Below are 19,739 nucleotides of genomic sequence, written 5' to 3' on the forward strand. Positions count from 1 at the left end.
AGCACAGGGCACTGCCTGGGTTATTTAGCCCCTGCTTAATCAGCCAGGATGAGCACCACTGGGAGAGAACATAGCAGGAACTGAGCATGGGATGACACTCTGCTCAACGGATGCACCAGTTTGGTTAGTTCAGTCTCCAGCAGGTACCAGTTTTATAGACGCATCTTTTAGTCAAGATGATGGGAAAGCGAATAGAGAGGAGGGGACCCTCCACCCCTGTCTCTTTCCTGACCGTACATATAGCACACTGCCTTTGCCAGGCAGGCTAAGGACTTGCTGGTGAGCAAAAACACTGCTCAGAGAAGCTCACAACAGCTGTCTCAAACCCCACAGCCGAGTCCACACTAACGCACCGCTCCAGATTGCCTACCCATCCCAAACAGCACAGGTACTCAACCCTTGTCCAGCCCTCGAGAGCGAGAAAAGCTAACTTCAATAAATGCAAAGCAATTCCATTCGATTCCACCTTTTAAATGCAACACTTAATTAACTCTACTGGGGCTTCTTTCGCTCTAACTGCTTGTGTTTCTATGCCACCAAGGTTAGGAAAACACTTTCTCCCTTTCCACAGAGGGGCCCTGGCTTTCCCTCCCTGTTTCGTGCTGGCATTACATTAACTAGAGTCTGGGCCCTCAGGCACACAGAGCCCGGCTCCAAACAGAAAGAGCTTCTCCTTCAGAAACCTGTGACTAGTTGGTCATTTTTTCACTTCTCTGGCTGACCCTTGCTTAGACTCCAACCCAGTACCCTGGCAGGGCTCTGGTACTCGAGTAGAAGAGGAGAAACCAAGCTGTCACCCCACTAGATCCAACATTTAGAGTCAGTAATGCTAAATTGTCCAAAAACAGAGAAAAAAAGCAAAGGTGGGGGCGGAGGGAGACCAATCAAAACCAGATGTTTCCAAGCAGCTGGCATCTCTGTTTCTCCCAAGATGCTGATGAACGCAAACTCTGCGGCTTGACAGACCCCCATCGGCCACCCTCTTCCTGCTAACAGAGAGTTCAAATCAGCTCTGTGCTGGATTTAATCATCTTCTCCCCTTAAATAATTAACTAAGGGGAGGAGAGGAAAAGGATTTATTCATGTCACTAACTGTCAAAAAAATGTTTACTGTGCTAAAATAACCTGGGCTCTTGAACTGCAGGAAGAAAAAAAAAAAAAAAAAAAGAGAGAGAACACCCAAGGGAGAGGGAACTGTGAGAACATCAGCTCTGCACACAAGGGGCATGGACATGCTCAGGTAGACGTTGAGATGGGACATACGTGAGGTCTTCCAGCAGATATTCATGGGGAAACGTAGTGAAAGCAGAGCAGCGGGGAAGCAGGGGAGTGCCTTGATTGGCTTAGCTCAGCTGTTTGAGCTGAGCTCTGCTTTTTGGACAGAGCTGAGAACATACATTTTTTTAAGCAGAGCCTTGTGAGACTCACACCAAACACCAGCACTAGCTCGACAGTTTGCACAGCAGCTCCCCCAGCCCTGGCCTGCTGCCCTCAGCAGTAGCGGACCACCCTCTCCAAAACTCTTCAGAGAGGAAAAAAGAAACATCAGAAGCAGGACTGCAAGGTGCTCCTCCTGCCAAAGAGAGGTCAGGGGATGCAGGAGGCCCTAGAAGTAACCGCAAAAACTCAACGTACCAGGAAAAACAATGACTTTGAAGCACTACTGAAACACATCTCCAGCTCTGTCACACAAGGCGTGAACTGCAGAGCTCCTTGCAACAGGGCATGCAAAGGGCCCATAACACAAATGTTTAAACAAAGTGGCAGAAGTCCATCAAGGACTATTAAACACGAAGTTACAGATTAACTTCCAGCTCAGGAAGCCCTGAAGCTGCAAAATGCCGCAGAATGGGAGGGAGCAAGATGGGGCACAGGGTCTTTCTCAGGCACATCATCATATCCTGCCTCTTGCTGGAGACCCACCAGTAAACTCAGCACAGCCAGTGTTTTGTACCTGCTGTAGATAAAATGGCTGATGGCCACGTTTCACTGGTGCAGGGGCTGTGAGGCTGCTGGCGCAGTCCCAAGAAGCGTGGGCCCTTGAGGGGGACCCATGGAGAGCTATACCCCCCATATCTAGGACCCCTTCATCATCTGCAGCAGGTAACTGGGGCAGGCACAGAGGAGAGCATCTCCTCAGCAGGCGCTGAGCATCCCATCCTTCAACACACCCAAGTGACGGCATTACAATCATGCACAGAAGTAAGAATCGCTTTTTGCTGGAGCATGGCCTTCAAGACAGCCTTTCCAGAGTGGACATACCATATTCTTCCAGGATGATGAACAACTTGCAGTGAAAATATCCCAGCCCCCCTACAATTCATTTCAGTCTTCTCACACAACCCAGCCCACCTCCTTTCTCTCCCACAGGCTTCCATCCTTTTATACTGGTGCCCACAGCTGAAATCCTGTACAGATCTATTTTTTGGTGTTTTGAGCACATTCCCAACCTTTTGGAGCTCTCCTGTGCTTTAGCGGTTATTTCTCAGCCTGGGAGACACTCTGCTGGTGGGATCTAACAGCACAGTGAAGGTGCAGTGGGAGCCAAACCAGTGGCTCACATCTCCAGTTTGAGCTTTAGAGGCAACAGCCACCTGCAGAAAACAGTCAACAGGGGAATCAGCCACCAACAGCTCAGCTGGCCCTTGACTTTCTTGATGTCCTCACATACCCTCGGGCTGCCCAGCAACTGGGAAAGCTAAGAGGCCTCTCTAGATAAATCAGCGCAAAGCCACAGTGAGGACAACCTTATCATGGATAATATTGATATAGCTGAATCCAGTAAAAAATTGTTTTCTGCTATGGACCATACCTTTCATCACAGTCCTTAGGGGACAAGCAATGCAATGAGATTCCCTCCTGTCAGAATTAAATCAGGACGCCTATTATGAGAAAATGAACTCAACTGCTGCGCAATATCCTTTGATATTCCAGTTTCATGATCTGGAGGTGGTCGAACTGCCACGATTTAGCAAGAGCTGAAGGGCAGGCTGGCCACCCGCCGCTCAGACTGCCTGCAGACCGCAAGGACGTTGGGCATGCAGGATGCTCCGTCCGGGCGGCTGCACACACAGGCATATCGTGAGCAAGCACGAGAACCAGGAACCACAGGGAAGCAATTACTCTGTGAAAACTGATGCCTCATAACTTATTCCAGCAGCAGGACGTCATTCCAGCTCCACCTGCAGGAATTTCTGCCGGTGAGAAAGCCTTGAAGGTTAGATGGGAAAGGTATTGCTCAGGGAGGTGAGGGAAGTGAGTAGGCTGAGGCTGGTGGGGAGAAGCAGGCTACAGGTTTGAAAAGCGAGGAAGGTGGTGAGTCTTAGGGCTGCATAAAAATACTATTAAATAGCTTGGAGAGTCAAGGGGTTTGGGTTCCTGGGTATAATCCCACAGGCAAATGCTGAATGCAGCTTCCCAAGAGTGCTTTCTAGCAACCTTCATGAATTCTCTGCTCCAGCCCCTACTCTCTCTGTATTCAGTCTCTCTGCACGGTTCAGCAGCTGAAGCTCCCAGAAAGAACATTAGCTGAAACTGAATTTTACAGGAATATTAGAGAACATTTGGAAAATGAAATCTGACAGAAGGGGACATTCACGATACAAATGCCATTCCAAAAAAAGTTACTCCTCTAAATTGGGGGACACGCGATTGGTATGTCTTTGCAAAATGATTCACCTCTTTAATTACAGGTTTTGAATATCAGAATCTTACAGTGCTTTGGAATCTACAGGCAGAAAACACTGTCTTGCAAATAATAACAAGTGGGAGCATACAGAAACTGGCCATTTCCAAAACATTTCACCTAGAGAAAGTAAAAAAAATTCATCACATAAATTGAAACAAGGTATATGCCCAGCAAACACACCACCAATGGTCTAGAGGAACAAACTTCCTGCAGAAAGGGCTCACCTGGCTCTCCCTGCCTGTCTGGAGCCACCTTCCCTTATTTCCCAACGGAGAAGAAACCAAACTGGAATTCATTGCCCAGGAGGAACAGCTTCTGCGGGAGGCTTCTTCCCATTGCACAAGAAGCAGCGCACAACTCCTGGAGAAGCACGTTTCCATGGCAGAGCTGCAAATCCCTATCTTCAGAGTGTCTCAGAGGCAGCAGATAAGCCTTTGGCTTTGAACTGGAGACAAAACCCAAAGAGGTAAGCGAGCAAAACCCTTGGTGAGGGTGCAGGTCAATTAAGTCTCTGTGACGCTTCAAGCAACCTGACATGATTTGGGCGTCAAGCTCAGGCTAAAAGAAGTAGCAACCCAGCTGGTTTCGTAAGTAACCCATCCTATTAAACAGGGAACATTGTTACGAGGTACAAAAAAGACCTCCAGTGCTTTCCCACCAAGAGTAAAACCCTCAAACTTATTAGATTCAAGGGGGGGAAACAAAAAAACAAAACCTTCAAATCTGCACAATTTAAAATAGATATATATTTAAATGTTATACAGCACCAACAGCAACAAGGAAATGTATGAGCACATTATGGCTCACAGAAGAAATCCCTACAGATAAAAGACAGCAAAACAGGACCTGAAGTATGAGAGACAGGAATGTTCACAGCATGGATCACCAGTCCCAGAGCAAGCGTAAGGCATGGAAAGAAGCAGCAAATGAGCTACACGCAAGAAATGAAGAAAACTGCAATCTTGAGCTGAGAACACATTTGTAACAGATCTATAAAGATGTCAATCTCCTATTTATATAGCGGATAAATACCTGTGCAGCTACCCAGGAAGCCATGCATAAAAATTCTGCACCAAGCTCCTGAGAAAACCCCATGCCAGAGACTTCTTTGCTCCCATCTCTGTATCAATCCACTGCAAAGCTGTACTAAACGCCTCTTTTCCTCCCCACAGCTAACAATACAAGGCCTAAATGCTGTGCATTTTATCTGAATTATCAGCATTTGCTGGCCCTGGCTTTGCCTATGCGGACAGCAATCACGGAAGAAAAAAAAAGAGGAAAAATCCCATACAGCTTATTCAAAGGCTGGAAATGCCTCACAGCCCGGGTTGTTACAGGATGATTTTCTTGCAGCTCTCTTCAAACAGAAAAGCAGCACAGGAAGAACTGGAGATCTGAAGTGGCAGCTAGACTGACCAAGAAAAATGTTTGGTGGAAAAGCAAAAAAGACTGAGGGCCAGGGTAGTACATGCTGAGCAAAACCAATAGCATCCTCTGTGCAAATTACCCTAAACTGAATTGTTTTTACCAGCTTTGTAAAACAAATTTAGGCTTGTAGGAAACTCCAGAGAACACTGGTGATTCAGAGTTAGAAATGAGCCTTTTACCCTGTACTGGCTTTGCAGGAGTCTCAGAGAGAACACGACGGTAGCAAGAATGTATATTACATTAACACATGTGCCTGCGTGCCCTCATTGCAGGGTGTCCTGGTTTCAGCTGGGATAGAGTTAATTTTCTTCCTGGTAGCTGGTACAGTGCTGTGTTTTGGATTTAGTATGAGAATAATGTTGATAACACACTGATGTTTTAGTTGTTGCTACTCAGTGCCTATCCTAAATTAAGGATTTTTCAGTTTCCCATGCTCTGCCAGCAAGCGGGTGTACAAGAAGCCAGGAGGGAGCGTGGCCAGGACAGCTGACCCAAACTAGCCGAAGGGATATTCCATACCATAGAACGTCATGCTCAATATAGAAACTGGGAGGAGTTGGCTGGGAGGGGCTGACTGCTGCCTGGGCATCGGTCAGCAGGTGGTGAGCAATTGCATTGTGCATCACTTGGGTTTTTTTTCTTGGGTTTGTTTGGGTTTTTTTAATTTTATTGTATTCCTTTTCATTACAATTAGTATTATTATATTTTTTTATTTTATTTGTTAGTATTACATTTTATTTTACTTTAGTTGTTAAATCATTCTTAACCCATGAGTTTTACTTTTTTCCCTGATTCTCCTCCCCATCCCACTGCGTGGGGGTAAGTGAGCAAGCAGCTGCATGGTGCCTAGTTGCTGGCTGGGCTTAAACCATGACAGAGGACAAACTGAAGGGGATTCCCACAGATGCTCCCGTCACATGTTGTCCACAGTGCTGGTCTGTCAAAGAGGAGGGGAGATGAACTCACTTTCCTCTTCCCATTTTGGAAACAACCAACTGTTTGGGTGTTCCCATGAAGAGAAGCCAGAGAAGAGCAAAGAGCTAACATTAACCTCTTCCCTCTGATGCCGATATACCAACAGATTGATTATTATCCTCCTTAAGTAATGAAGTGCCCTCTAAGAAGCCAGGATTAATGCAATCTCAGCCCAAAAGGCCAAGCAGGCTCTCGACCAAACGTACTCATCGAAATTAGGGCCCAGGCTGAGATGGCTTAAATTTCCTCTGGGAACCTGTGCCAAACCATTCCTGTTAGACAGACACCTCCAAACGCCCTTGAAAAGCCAACAGGGAGCACCAGGCACAGGCACAAGCCCAGATTCAAGCAGTTTGCATTTCATACCCCTGCCTTCCCAGCTTGCTGCTTGCTCCCCAGAGCTTTCCCTTCTCCAACCCTGGAGGGGGGGACAGACACCCCCTCCCACTGCAGCGCTGCCCGCGACCCCTGGGACTCTGCTCTGAAAAACGACAACATTAACAACGTGAGTTTTGAGAAAGCATCAGCTCAGGTCTCTCAATACCTTTTATAACATACCCACCTTTCAATTACTGCACTGCGCACATCCATCCCTTTAGTGTTTCAGGAGCATCGACAGGTGACAGATACCAAAAAAAACCCATAAAAGCCAAAAGGCACTTTGCAAAGGCAGAAACAGTTCTGGGAGAACTGCCTGGGGAAAGCAACCTGACTGAATACCCAAGAAACTACCTGTTCCCTGCTCTGCTCCAGTACAGATTCACCAAGAGCTTCGTTCCCCCCATGAGTGGGTTCAGCAGAGGTGTAGAACAGCAGCTCACAAACTCCTGTCACCCTCCCAGGGCCACCCCACCCAAATAAGCACACACCATTATGAAGAATCAATTAAAAGCAGCAAGAGCGGAGGAGAAGGTGCAATTCCATCCCATGTTAAACTCCTCCATCCCAAGGCACTTTTTTTTTTTTTTTTTTTTTTTGGACCAGTACCTTTTGCCTGTGAGCAATGATAAAACTACTGATTAAACTTTAAGGGGGGACTATCTTTGAACCGGAGGAGAGGCACAGCAGGGAAGGGATGCATTATTTAAAGGAGGGTTTGTGTTTTCCACCCCAGCAGCCACCATGAGATTGCCAGGCAAAGCACGATACTACAAAGTCAAAATCCAAGTGCCCTGAGATGAACATTACATGGTAATGTATGCTTAAATAATCCGTTTATTACATCTTCTGATTGTAACTTTAACAAGGCACAAGTTTTACAGCTAATATTTTGGAGAACTGCAACGGTTTTTTTACAGCATGCCAAGAATTCGCGGGAGAATGAGTCTCACCTAAGTTTACTTCTTCCATCAGGGGACTAAATAGATTTTTCACATAAAATTACCTATCACATGATGCCTATAAAAAGATGCAGCTGTAAACATCCCAGTTTCAACCTCACAGCTGAAAGTTAGTATCACAAGTAGCAAAAATATTCCTACAGGAAAATAGCTAACTGCAATAGATTTTACACCTGCCTGGAAAGCTCTTCCTTCAATGCCGTGTTATCACTTATACTACAGCCCCCCGCCAGATGCTCGAGCGGGGCTATGCTGCTGATGTGCAGCATGCACTGCCAGGAAGGCACTCTGTGTGTTTGCCTATCATTTAAAGTCAACGTTTCTCACTTTTTTTTTTTAATCAAAGAAGAATTAACCTTTGGGGAACACAAAAAAAAAAAAACCTACAAAAAACAACATGCATGGACCGCCTCCTGCAGTGTTGACACAATAGTTTTGATTTGCAAGCAAATGAAAGTTGAACTTAAACGTCAAATATTCATTTATCAGCATTAACCTAGCTTTCCCTCCCCTCTTCGCCCCCACAGGCATTTTTCTTGTTTGTCTTTAAGTAGGCTCATGAGTGCCTGTGCAGAGCCATTTTTGTTCCCCAGATTACCCCCTGAACTCCTCTGACCCACTAGTTGTCCCCTATGACAGGGTTGCCTGTTCTAGGCAACATTACAGGGGGGGGGGGGGGGGGGGGGAAATAGAATCAGACTTTCAAAAAGGCTCCCATTCAGGGAAATCCATTATCATTAATGGCAAGCCTCCCAGAATCTGTTCTTCATTTCTTTTTCATTTTAAAATGTCAATGCATGTTGTCAGAATGCAATTGTTTTCCTTAATCATCCGCAGCAGTGAAGTAGAAAGTACTCATCTTTGTGGTGTGGAAAAGTCACTTGCTTTATTCATACCACACTCAATTTTGAGAGGATGCTTTCCAGGCTGGTTTTGCCTTCAAGAATCAAGGCTTGTACACACTTCTGCTGTAAGAGCCTGTGTGAGCGATAAAGATCCTTCCACCGGGAAATTCAAGTTTCTTTGCTAGGGTTGCAACTGAAGGAAAGGCGGTGTGAGGACACGGGTTAGAAGGTGTCAGAGAACTCTTAAGGCAAAGCCATCTAGAAAACTGGGTATCCTCTTACTTTAAGCTTCGGAACTAGAATAAGAATTGGGGCATTGTTGTCGTCTCGATTTTCGTCAAAGCCAGAGAGGCGAACTGCAGAACGACGTTCTGCTCCATTATCGCTTCTCGAGAGTTGTTCCTCAGTGCAACAACTACATACAATCTTTTCAGTTTGGTAATTGTTGTTTTTTTTCCCCAGCAATCACAAAGAAAAGCTGCTGAAAGGTGCGGGCAATAGACTTCTTAAAGAGCTGTTGACAACTCCCAGGAAACTTTTACATTTCAAATGCATTCTGCCCACATTTCCTGTATTTTCTGTGGTTCTTAAGTTCCTCAATTTAGCACACAAAGCTATTTGCATGAAAATAGCATCTTGAGAGTTTCTTATAGAAGACTTACAATGCCTTTCTTTAAAAAAAACACCACATAATTGTAGAATTATGTGTTGAACATCTCAGGTAGCTGGGGTAAGAGGAGAATGAAACACAAAACTGATTGCAAACATTTTTCTTTCATTTTAGATCCCATCAAGTTCTCATTCTCCAGCTGCCACTCACAATGGTACTCCTAGATACATTAATCTAGTGCCATTATCATTCTCTAAAGGCAAGGAGCGCTTTTATTAAAGCAAAGACAAATTAATTTAATGGTTTGACTGTCTGTGTTTCTAAAAATACATGTAGACTTCCTCTTGACCTGCAGGTAGAAAATTCTATATTGATACATTCTTGGACTAAACCCAAAGAAAGATAAAACATTCCACCTGCTAAACACCCCCCTTCCAAAGTCCCAGAGGAATGGCTGGATCCTACAATGCATCTGACAGGTCAGCAAAGTGTTAGCCGAGAGATGAAAACTGTTTCCAAATGAGATGGTCCTACGCAAATCCACAAGACTAGGAACTCTACCAAGACTGTGATTTGCAGTGAAGAAGTGTTATGAAAGTAAAGATACAATCTTTTAGGTAGCCCGCAACTATCTCACTTAAGGACACTGCACTTCCATTCAACATCTTAAATTGCACCAGACAGTAAACAGGACAGTCAGCATTTCAACATGCTCCAGAGAGGAAAAAAAAGCCAAAACGATGCGTTTACCGAATTTTATACTTGCTGATGTTTCAGAGTGTGTTGCAAGTGCAGCCTCACAAAGAGGTCGCTCCCAGTGCTGGACGTTGGGATAAGCAAGGACGGGGCACAGCTTGCAGCCAGCCTAGGCTCCAGTGCCTATGCAATGGCTTTGGACAACAGAAGGTCCCTGGACCCTCCTGCACTCAACTTTTTCTCCTCAGGTTGCCCATAGATACAGGGGGCTAGAGCCAACGACTTGGTCCTGCCAACCTCACCTGCCTACATCTGAATGCAAGGACTTTCTGGCTGTCCTGGTTTCAGCTGGGATAGAGTTAACTGTCTTCCTAGTAGCTGGTACAGTGCTATGTTTTGAGTTCAGAGTGAAGAATGTTGATAACACTGATGTTTTCAGTTGTTGCTCAGTAGTGTTTAGACTAATGTCAAGGATTTTTCAGCTTCTCATGCCCAGCCAGTGAGAAAGCTGGAGGGGCACAAGAAGTTGGCACAGGACACAGCCAGGGCACCTGACCCAAACTGGCCAACGGTGTATTCCATACCATGTGACGTCCCATCCAGTATAGGAACGGGGAAGTGGGGGGGCAGGGATTCACCGCTCGGGGACTGGCTGGGTGTCGGTCGGCGGGTGGTGAGCAATTGCACTGTGCATCATTTGTACATTCCAATCCTTTCATTATTGCTGTTGTCATTTTATTGGTGTTATCATTATCATTATTAGTTTTTCTTCTTTTCTGTTCTATTAAACCGTTCTTATCTCAACCCACGGGTTTTGCTTCTTTTCCCGATTTTCTCCCCCATCCCACTGGGTGAGGGGGAGTGAGTGAGCGGCTGCGTGGTGTTTAGTTGCTGGCTGGGGTTAAACCACGACACTGGCCAAACCTGTAACACACAGATGATCGTACTGATGAATCACCCAGCTGCATCAGGTAGTTGAGACAGCAGAACTGAAGGAGAAATACTAACTATGTGCCTTGGACAGCTACAAACTCCAGCAAAGACAACTACAGCCATTTCCCTATACTTGGCTCTGTCACTGTCAGCGGGTGGGTGAACCAACTGCAGCTACTTGGGTGATGCCAGAGCAGTTATAGGGGGTGAGAGGAGACAGAGCATGATGTAGTTTACCTAGCTGCAGTCTATCTACCTTTTATCACCCATGAAGCAGATGACGATGTTAATTCAATTGGCCGTGACTCTCAGAATCACAACATTGGATTTCCACAAGAACGCCAAGAAGAAAAAAGCAGCCACCACACGTGTGGGGCTACGTTATGAAAAACTCTGGAGACACCCTGCAGTCTATTTGATACCTCAGATAGCTCACAAGCACCTTCACACAGTGGTCTGCTCAGAGCAAGAGCCTCATGCACTCCCACTTACCTGGACCTGGGCCTTAGAGCCATTCACACACACAGACACCAGAAACCAGTCCACCGAGGGCCGTACCAATTTGGGGTATTTTGCAAGCATTTTGCTTGCTGAAGTCCTGAACAGAGCTCCACAATTTCTGTTTCAAAATTCCTAGTAAAGGAGACATTTCTCACATTGAAATCTTGAACTCCAACAGAAAAATCACTGCAGGAAGGCAAATCTTAATAAACTATTCACTCACCTGACTAGATGCTTCCAGAAATTAAAAGCATGCTTTGGATACCCCATGGGAACGTGACCTGCCATAGGCTTGATTTGGTGAGATCGTAGCAAGGGAGAACTGTCAATTAAGATGATAATCAATATTGTCTCTTTCAAAATGCAACCATCGCCCTCAAGATCATTAGAAAGTTGTAAGAAAGAATCACTGCCACCACCTTCTAGGGTGGACCACAGGAACTGTGTATGCTGTTAGGTGTTAGTAAAGGAAAAGCAAGCAAAGAAGTGAAAGAAATTTCAAGAGAGAAGCGTAAGCAGCATTTAACCCAAAACTGGAATTGCAACAGGGTTAGACTGTTCAAAACCCTTAAAGGATTTTAAGATCTGGCCTTATTGTCCTTTGATCTACAAGATTTCAGCTGCATCCACACCGATACCCCTGAACAAGACCCCAGAGTTTATTCTAAATAGATGCCAGAGGCTTTACAGATCACTACAAGTGCTCAGATCCTTTGTTCCATGCCTCACCCAAAATAATACGCACACCTTCAGCAGCATAGACTGAAATTATAAGAGGACATCACATCAGCAGGAACCGGGGGAGGCAGGGGGAGGGGATAGAATAGCAAATCACTTGAAAGAAACCCAGGCAGCACCTGGACTTTTCTTTGTGGACATCTCAGCTTCAACACTGGTTTTCTCACAAACATTGGCAAGATCATCTCCTAAAATGGCACATAGGAAGAATTCCTTTTTGCATGAACAAATGCCAAATTATCTCAATGGCTGGCAGTATTCAGCATGTCATCACACAAATTAATTTAAAAAAATTACAATGTCACCTCCAAGCAACTCTTAAGTAGCTATTCTCATGCAAATGTTTGTGTGTGTAAATGCAAGAAAAACATAAACAACAAGAAATATACTGAAATTTCAAAAAAAAATAAATAAAAATCACTGTAAGTAGAGGAGCTCTCCCACGAGACAGCAGGAGATTTTTTTTTTAACACTTCTGACTGTTGTTGCAAAGACAGGAAGAAAAGACAAATTAGAAAGATGAGAAGGTAGCAAAACACAAGGTCAGCAATAATGCGACTCCAAGGTATTATTGAATTCAGTCAAGGTTAATCAGAGAAGCCAGGTTTTTACCTTGGTGCTTTCACCAGGTGCCTAAAAATGATGTAAGGATCCAGCCCAAGAAACATTAGATTCTCTCATTTCTGCCTCACAAAGAAGTATTTGCAAGACCCTGGTTAATTAAACCAATAAACCACAAGTGAAAGCCTGGCCTCATGCCACATTTTTACTAGCACGTTGTGCAGGGGTGTTGCATTAACAGCTGTTATCCTATCGCAGGGGAATGGGGGAGACGAGAGCAGGGAGCAGAGGAGAAGGAGCGGTAGCGGAAAGAACAAGACGAACCAGCTGATTTTCAATTAACAGTTGAAATAAAAATGAAGTGCTTTTAGCGCTCGGCCTTCAAAGTGCCAATACTCTTAAATAACACAGATACCTGGCTGTTCTATAGCCCTATTAAATCAACTTCATTTGTTTTAAGCAAAGCTGAGCGGTACTTATTTAACAAGCACTTCTTCAAGCATGACTCAACATGCAGGGAGGAATCCTTTCAGGGCAAAGAAAAATGTCTCAGAGGGATGCTGGGAGAAGAAATTTCTCTTTGGACTAGAAATCACTCACCACAGCAGCTGCTGGCCAGGCTAGGAGTGTTTGGAGATGGTTTGGATCATCTGCTTCTGCTCAGGCTGGGGTACATCTTACTTTGTCCCAGGAAGGTATGTTGATGTCCCCAGATGTTAAGAAACTGGTAAAGGGGTGAGGTTAGGATCGCAGGCTCCTGGAGGGAAAAGCAGACACCTCAAAAGGTGACCTCAGTCAGGACACCCTAAACATCCTCCTCAGTTACCCCTTTCTCCTTAACAGCACCTGAAACCTTCCTACCACGGTGGTTTTAAGTGAAATGGTTAATATGAATCAGAAGCAACATCAACAGGATACATGGCGCTGTGCATCTGTCCCCAGGTGTGAAGCAAGCTGAGCAAGGGGCAGTAGCAACAGCCTTGGTGCATAGTGAGACTCCAAGCTGTCACCCAGCTTGCCTGGGAGTCCTAGCCTTTCCCTTTTCTTGGAAAAAAACAAGGATTTCGCTTACCAAATGCATCTGAGGAGGGGCATGCATGCTACATCCGTGCTATGTGCAACCAAATCCTTCCCAGTATCTTTGCAGTCCTCGGCCACCCTGTCCCACCTAGGAGCACATCACAGGTCTCTTCTCACCTATCCTGGTTATTTAGGGCTAAGTAAAGCTCCTGGATCTTCTTTACCACATGTTAAGTGCTCAGGGCTTCAAGTTTCATTAGTGGTTACTCTTACCTGTCATTATCTTTCGCTTTAGTTTCTGTATCCTGATCTCTTTGATCCATTTACTGTAAGATCCACTTACTCCAATCCCCAACCCCTCGTCTTTGATGCAACACACAACCAATTCTTAGTTGGAGCCTCTTTCCCTCTGCCAAAGAGCTCTCCAGCAACAGCTTTGTGTTACAGCCAAATACATTCAAAGGCCTCTTCATACACTTAGCCTGAAACTCTTTTTCAATCAGTCGTCAGTCCTCCGTGTGCAAGTAACTCTTGTCTGCACGTGACCAAGGCTCTCGTGTGCTTGGTACAAAGCCTCTCAGCACATTCAGAGTGGTGTTTATGAGCCAACGTGCATTAACCTTTCCTCTCAGAAACCTGAATACAGAGAACGATGGTTATCCAAAAGGCCTAATAACCAGTTGAGAGCACAAGGCGCGGCTAAGCCTCGCAGACTGTTGAATTGCCTTCCTGGGATGGTTTGATGAGGGACATAATCACAGGAGAAGTATTTTGAAAGAGTGTATCTTCATCTCTCTTAAAAGTACCAATAATCAGTAGCTAATTTTCTCTGTCCTGTTAGAGTTTGTTTGACTCCTTGAGAAATTAATACCTGTCCTTAAGGTTAGGCTGATACAAGCACCACTGATTTTTCAATGGCTCAACTTCTGGACTGCTAGAACAGCAAAATTATCATCATTTAAAGGCATCATTAGTTAAAGCCTAAGTTTCATTATTTAAAGTAAAAAAAAAAAAAAAAAAAAAGCACAAATATTGTTTGTAATACATGCAGAAGCACACTTCACTTCACACTTTTGGATACCAACATTTTGGAAAACAGCCCCAACTCTCTGGTACTATCAATGTAATCCAAAATATGGATTAAACTGAAGACATGGGGAAGGAGCAGCACCACACACTGGGAACACAAATAGTTTACTTCTCACCTGCCCCCATGCATCTAATTTTAAATCCTTCCTCTATGCCTTGCCTGCAGGGCACTCTGAAACACAGCGTTCAGACCCTGGGTTTAAAGCATTTGCTGTCCAACGCTACATGGTCCTCTCCCTAGCGATGCACCCATGCTTCGGGAAAAAAAAGCGTTGATGAAGGCATCAAATGCACAAGAGCACTCTTCTTCTCAACCTGCAGCAGGCCAAAGGGTAGGACGATGCCGGAACAGCCGCCCCACTCGCCACCACCCACTTTCCACTTCACTGATGAGCTCCCAACCACAAAGACCGAGGTTGTGCCAAGGCACCCCCTCCGTTCCCCCCGCCATAAGCCCTTGCAGCACCACAGCAGACTGGGCACACACACACAGAGCCCCGAGAGGCGAATGCCTCCCACGCTCGCCTGGCTTGGGGCTGACCGCATCCTGACCGTGCGGTCAGGAAGGGGGTGTCTCGGCCCCTCCGCCCTCTCTCCCCTCTGTCTCAGAAGCAGTAAGTAGAAAAAGGGACAAGGCTGCGATTATTATTCGAGGTTTCGAAACCGGGAGGGATGGGGGAGGCTAGAAAATGTCACAGGCTTCTTGTGGACGTGACACAGGCTGGCTTGTGGGCAAATTAACACAACCGGGAGAATTCGCTCAGGCTCATCAGAGTAATGAAATGTGATATCCACTGGAGGAAGCAGGGGCAGGGACACGCTCCACTTTGCTGTAGCAGCGATGCCCTTTAGACAAAAGACTCCCTGGTGAAATGCAAAACAACTCTGGGATGGAGTGTATTCAAACAGGATCCAAGGACAGCAAACCCATAACCACGTAAATAGATCCCTTCTGCTTATTTCTGTGCTGCACAGGGACACGCCAACATGTATTTGGGGAGGGGATGCTCAGAAAACAGTAACATTTTTCTTTTTTCCTGCTGCCTGCTCTCTACTAGTCCTGTTGTTCAGGGTCCAGATAAAAAGGTCTCACCCAAAAAGCCTCGCTGACTACATCTACAGGCCACTTTCATCAGCCACAGGTTCTTTAAGATTGACTTACAGCAATTGCTGCACCATGCAGGGAGGCAAATTAACCTGGCAAACAACTCCTCCCATCCAGCAGATCAACCCAAACCTGCCAGCACTCCTTTCCTGTGAAGACAGATGAATTCCAGCTCTTTTTAAACACTCCTGTTCAAGACCGCTGGCTGTTAGGATGGTCTATGTTATCTCAAGATCATGCAAGGAAATCTTCCTTGCTAAGGCATGAGGTGACCCATCTAGCACTTGGCACACCCCAAACAGGACTGCCAGTCCCACCTCTTCAGAAATGCTTTTTGGTGGTGTCCTTAGCTTTCATCCCATTGCACATCCTCCTAACAGCTCCCATTTCATATGACTTTCTCCAGGCTTGCAGGTGAAGTCTTGCCTGTTGACCTATTATGGTCTTTCTGCAAATCAACTTTATTTCAGGGCCCTCTGCCTTGTAGGTACCTCCCCATCTTCTGTCGTTACAGCCATCAGATTAATTTTTGCGTAAGTGGGGCTTCCGGAGAGCTGTTTTCAAAGGAACTTCAAGGAAATCCTAGGAAAGGTTCTCCAGAATAATAACTATTCTTGTCCTAACATCATTTGAGCATTGTACATATATCATTAAGCATAGATATAGAGTAGGAAAACACCCATTACCCTATGGATAACACTACCTGAGAGCTCTTCTATGTGAGTCTGGTGTAGCTCTGAGTAAAAGGGAGACACCAGTCCTAGGGAGAGGAAAAAACAGAGATCACAGCTTTAACTTTACTTTTCACACCTTCCCTCACAGAGGAAATGCTGCATTAAGATGTTGGGTGAAGCATAACACATCCCACACTCCCCATCTCAGTTTGAAACGTGTAGCCCTCCATTACAGAATTCCAAATTGCTGTGCTCGGGGAGGTCAAAATAAGGCGATTCATTTGTTAAATCATTTCTTCGGCATTGTTTGGCCTTGAATTAATTTTAATGAGTACATATCCAAAGATTCCAACACTTGTCCACCCAAGACTGGGCTGTCATGACACCGTGACACTGGCTTTCACCGACACGGTTGGCCTCAAGACCATCTCCTAGACCTTTATACCAGCAACATACAGATATTTGTTTCTCTGTAGAGTTTGTTTGGGGTTTTTTTAAGGACTTTAAAAAGGCTGTTGGAAAAATGTTGACTTTGCAAACAAAGTCTGTACATGGAGCAATTTATCTGATAGGTGGCATCTTAATTTGGATATGTGTTTTAAGAATGCTTCTTCAGGCAGCGAGCAGCTAAGCTTTGGGAAGTTACATAAATCAGTACATTTACATTTGTATGCGCTAACAAGAAATGAATGCCTCTTTCCCTTCCAGTTAGTGTTTGTGTGTGTCACGGGTGCTGCTCCCTCTCCCCACCTTTTCCATTGTCTTCAGGATATGACCACAGAAATTGTCATATTGAATTACACTGATAACCCGTCTAATTTAATGCCCTCTCTACAATAATACCCCACACCAGCTGCTACAGAGGAACATTTAACACTCCTTATAATTGACAATGATGGAACAGCACCACCACGAGGGACATACTTCCTTTGCATTTGGGGACCCCCTCCTTTCCTTAAACATTTTGTCATGTATATTTTTATCCTAGCTCACATACCTGTGAATGTTGTACTTTGAGAAAATCTGCTATGTTTTTTTGGGGGGGACGCAGCAGTATCTTCTGGCAAGGAGTTTTGCAGGTTAGCACATTAATTGGGTGTGCAATGTATTGTCTCCTGTATTGCCACTCAGTTGCAAGCGGCCATCTCTTAAATCTCCCAGAAAGGGCTCCACACGAAGGCAAGGGCTGACTTGCCTGTGTCATTCAGTGACTTGCACACCTCTGTCACGTTCTTTCTCTTCTCCTGCGAATGGAAACAGTCCTAGCAACTAATGCAACCTCAGAAAGGACAGCTTTAAAAAACATGACACTTGCTGTAGCAGGGAAGCCTTCCCTTGCCTCTAATCACTGTCAGAGCCTATCTTCCAAAACCTTCTGTTTGTGCTGGATCGCCCTTCCTGCCCGCTGAAGGGCTCCAGGCAACGTGCCAGCTCCCACAGATACATCCACGAATGGCTTCAAGACCTCCTTTCACCCCGTGGCAAGAAAAGGACAAGGCAGGCCAGACTCAGCCCAGCTGGAAGTCTTCCTCCTGCAGGAGGAACGCGCACCGGGCACGCATATAGCCCCGTGACTCAGATGAACACAAAACGTGGCTAATTGGATGTTGCAGTGCTCCCATGGCAAGGAGGGGATGGGGACGGGGTTGGGCTGCCTTGCGGAGTTCAGCTTTCTTCCTCGACAGGGAAATTTGCAGCGTAATTAAAATGAAATGTTGGTGTCTGTGTTGCACATTGAAATATTGATGGAGGGAGGTATAAAGCATTTTACGAATGCATGCTTCCATTTTGTGATTTACTGCCCCCAACCACCGTTTTCACAGAACCTACTCGGGAAGAAAGGGGGAGAGATGAAAGAGCAATAGTGGTTTTATTGCTGCAGAAAAAGGGAACGGAATTGGACAAAGTTAAATACAATGTATTGAAAGATAGTCTTTCGCTCTGAACTTTAAATACAGCAGGAGCTCCCTCACACCCGGAAAGGGTCCATTGAAGTCCATGGAAATTTTTTCCCTTTCCTTGTGCCATATCAAATAGTACTGGGAAGGGGCTACGCTGCTTTTAACTGCAGTTAAAAAGAGGTCAAGCCCCCATGTATAACGAGGCTTGGAGTAAAGTACTCACAGCTGTGTGAGAAGACACAGAGATAGGACTCTCCATCATCCCCATTTACCTGACACTGTGCCTTTACTACTCAGCCCCACCAAGTACAGTTAAGCCAAATGGAAGTCTGACTTCATCCTCATTTCAAAAAAAAGGGAGTGGAAATATTCAGAGAGTTGTTTAATTAATGACCTGATTACAGCACAGACTAAGACAGAGCCCTTTGCTGTAGCAAGGGCAGCAGCTAACTCTGCCCGAAGTTTATTTGCCACAGGAATGAGTGGCAAATTTGCCTCCGGGATGAGTGAAATCCCAATTCTTAGCCAAAAATGAGACCTCAGCATCCATCAAACCTCAGGCAAGGGGAATGCAGAACAGGAAGGCACCGACAGAGCAACCAGCTCTAAGGGAAGGTGAAGGAAATCTTGCCGGGATCCAGGAGGACAGTTAAAAATATATAGTTTCACTTCACTCAGTCACTACTGTTTTCCTTTTTGCTCTGCCAAATCAATTAATAAACTGCAGTGAGCAATCAGAAGTCAGAGAAAGCATTATTAGCCCTGGTGAGGGTCAGGCAGGCAGCTGACCCACGACGCAGCCATCCACGCTGCCCACCAAGAGTCCTCTCCTGCCATTCCCCAACCACCACTTCACCTTTTATTCCCTCCTGTTCCTCTCCTCTGCTCCTTATAACCAGGTTAAAGCAAAAGAAAGGAGTTGCTAGCCCAGTATTTGGGCTGGGAAAAGGCTATGCCGAGGTGAGGCTGCGTCTGCACCCCAGGGCAAGGTGAGCCCCCATGAGCACTGAATACCCCTCGTTTTGGCACTAGACTCACAAGAAACTTTCTCCTTCCTTTCCATCAAACCCCACGGGCAGATGGGGCTCCAAATTTGCCAGCTGTTTCCCAGAGGGTGGTAGAAACAACAGCCTGTCACTCCCCAGTGCTGTACTTGTTTCAGGGTTTGCATTGCTCACTGCCGAACAGACTGCAGGCTGCAACTGAAGGAGCGGGGATGCACGTGGACGTCCCGTTTACGGGGTAGCTGTGGGACTATCAAGGCAGCTCTGCAATGGCATGGAAGGCTGGCAGGTCTCTGCCAAAGCACACAGAGCTGGGGAAAGCTCATGCCTTTTCCCCTTCAGTGTCCCCGGCCTCCTCCTTTCTTCACCAACCCTACAGAAAGCTACAGAAAGGGAGAGACTTGTTCACTCCAAGCTGGCTAAGCTGGTCACAACCACGTTACACGAACATATTGCACCATTTTACTCCAGACCAACTGAACTGCAGTGTTTTCAAATGCACAGCAAAATAGTGCCCCAAATTCCAAGCTGAGGACACACAAATTGAGCGTGGCTCTCCAAACTGACCCACGCACCTGAAAAGGAGGATTTGCACTGCACATACACAGAAGCACTTGAATCTTTAGGTTGG

General features: G+C 45.7%; 2 long non-coding RNA genes across 4 annotated transcripts in view; both read right to left on the reverse strand.

Annotated features, from left to right (window-relative positions):
- LOC128147244 (uncharacterized) overlaps positions 1 to 4,006 on the reverse strand; it is a 145,031-nt gene extending 141,025 nt beyond the window's left edge. For all 3 annotated transcript variants that reach the window (XR_008236973.1, XR_008236974.1, XR_008236972.1), the window contains exon 1: positions 3,913 to 4,006. This is a non-coding gene — a long non-coding RNA (uncharacterized LOC128147244). The remainder of the gene's footprint in view (positions 1 to 3,912) is intronic.
- An 8,915-nt stretch (positions 4,007 to 12,921) lies between these two features.
- Positions 12,922 to 17,660, reverse strand: LOC128147540 (uncharacterized). The gene is made up of 3 exons (XR_008237039.1): positions 17,201 to 17,660; positions 16,233 to 16,289; positions 12,922 to 13,072 (listed from the first exon to the last, which is right to left on the reverse strand). It is a non-coding gene; the product is annotated as an uncharacterized LOC128147540 (long non-coding RNA).
- Between the last annotated feature and the right edge of the window lie 2,079 nt (positions 17,661 to 19,739).

This window comes from Harpia harpyja, chromosome 10, assembly GCF_026419915.1.
Source record: "Harpia harpyja isolate bHarHar1 chromosome 10, bHarHar1 primary haplotype, whole genome shotgun sequence".
In the NCBI taxonomy this organism is placed as follows: domain Eukaryota; kingdom Metazoa; phylum Chordata; class Aves; order Accipitriformes; family Accipitridae; genus Harpia; species Harpia harpyja.